Raw genomic sequence first — 2464 nt, forward strand, 5'->3', positions numbered from 1 at the left:
CAGGACATGCTTCCCAAAGATCCTTTTTCAGATCCAATATTCTCTTCAATGAACATATATATTTTTATTTTATTTATTTTTAAAATATATTTTTATTGATTTCAGTGAGGAAGGGGGAGAGAGATGGAAATATCGATGATGAGAGAGAATCATTGATCGATTGCCTCCTGCATGCCCCCCACTGGGGATCAAGCCCACAAACCGGGCATGTGCCCTTGACCAGAATCGAACCTGGGACCCTTCAGTCCACAGGCTGATGCTCTATCCACTGAGTCAAACCAGCTAGGGCAAACATATATTTTTAAATGGCTGATGATGAGTTTAATGGCCTGGGGACATTTGCTACCATCTCACTGAGGAAAACAGAATCTGCAACTCAAGATTTCAAGTGTGTTCTAGCTAACCACTAAGGCCATCGCCTGGACACCACTGCCCCCTCGTGGCAGTTAATCTAATTTTGTAGGGCAGTGCTCAGGAATCAACAGTTTATATGGCCTTGAAGACTTGGATTTAAGGGGGGCCTGGATAATGTCCCCAAAGCTTTACTCATCCCTGGAAGGAACAGATGCCTGTAACTAGATGAGATGCCTAAGTCATCCATCCCCTCAATGCCCTGCCCTTACATCAAAACAGTAATTTAGAGGCAATCTTTAAGCGGAATTACAACCAGATTCCCTAAATCCACTCAGAAATTGATTCACAGATTAAAAATTGCAAGCTGTGAGACCTGTATGCTCCTACTTCAGCAGGGATTCAGTAAAAGGGGAAATGACGCTACACCCAGGCGGTGCTTGTAGGTATTAAACATCCTGTTTGTGAACACAATCTCTTCTTTTTTCTTTTCATTGAAGTAAGATGTACATAACATAACCAACCATTTCAAAGTGAACAGTTCTGTGGCATTTACTACTAGTACATTCACCATGCTGTGTCACCATCTAGCTCCAAAACACTTTCCTCCTCCCACAAGGCAACTTCCTGAACGCATGTGGCTGGTCCTCATTCCCCCTGGCACCTGGAAACCACCAATTTGCTTTCCATCTGTAGATTCGCTGAATCTAGATAGTTCGTAAAGTTTCTGGGGTTCATACACATTGTAGCATGTGTCGATACCCCATGCCTTTTTACAGCTGAATAATACGCCACCCCATCTACAGCACATTCCTTTGTTTAGCCACTCACCCACTGATGGACATTTGCTTGGAGTGGGGGTTAGGGGGTGAGGGTCCGGGGACACACACCTCCCAGAAAATGTCTCCTTTCAGTACATAGCAGCAGCCCAGGAGGCTAAATCAATCCAGGTGAACACATTAAAAAGCTTCTTCAAGCCTCTCGTCTGCTACCATGTCACAGCCAAAGTCATAGGGCCAAACCCCCTTTAATGGAGAGGAGATGTAATACCCACCAGCTCCACTGGGAAGCACTGCAAAGTCACATGACACAGGGTGGGGATGTTTCAGGGCCTCAGGCAAAGCATAAAGAACTATCCCCAGTGAGGCCCATTCTCTCTTTGTAAGGGGCTGGGCTTCCTTTAACTTGCTTTTTCTAAGTCATGCTTGCATTATAGCAAAGATAGCTATGGTCTGGGTGCACGGGTGTTTGCACCGTGGGACGTGAGAGAACTCTCTGACCACAGCGTCAGGCAGCCAAGTCTCCACTGGGCTCACACTCAGTGGAGACCTTCTGGCTCCTTTAACCCAGGCCTCTTAAGGAACGCGAATCAATACGCGGCATAAATTATTCACTGCAAGGGACGTTCTCAGAAATGAACAACAGGCTGGAGAAATTGCCAACAGGGTGTGCGCTCTTTTCAGGGTTTGGACCTCTGCTCCCCTTTGAGTGGATGGGCGTTTTTAACTATTAAAAATTCAGGTCTCAGAGAAGAACGCATCTGAGTTGTGCAGAGATTTCAAGGAGACTGAGTTTCCTTCCCACCCTCTTCTGCAGGAGCAGGTGGGCGCTTTCTGGCTCCGTGTGGGGACGCAGCAGGCACCCGTGTGCTGTGATCTCCGGGCTCAAAGCCTGTCCTCTGACCACAGAGGTCCTTCCTACCTGTCGGCTGAGCTATGAGAAATCCAGTCCCTCCCCAAAACCATTCCGAGGCCTTTGCCTCTGGAAGACTCCAGTCAGAATACAAAACCTCAGAAGGTCCAGAGAGGAAAACTCACGTTTACCGAACACCTATTGTGTGGAGGTATATCACCCATAAGGTAGATATGCTCTTGCTTTATTAGTTTTTTTTTTAATGTGTATTTCTTATTTCAGAGAGGAAGAGAGAAGGAGAGAGAGATAGAAACATCAGCGATGAGAGAGAATCATTGATCGGCTGCCTCCTGCATGCCCCACACTGGGGATCAAGCCTACAACCCGGGCATGTGCCTTGACCTGGGATCGAATTGTGCCCTTCTGGTTCATAGATCAATACTCAACCACTGAGCCATGCTGGCTGGGCAGCTTTATTAGT

The sequence above is a fragment of the Myotis davidii genome, unplaced genomic scaffold (assembly GCF_000327345.1).
Source record: "Myotis davidii unplaced genomic scaffold, ASM32734v1 scaffold72, whole genome shotgun sequence".
NCBI lineage: Eukaryota > Metazoa > Chordata > Mammalia > Chiroptera > Vespertilionidae > Myotis > Myotis davidii.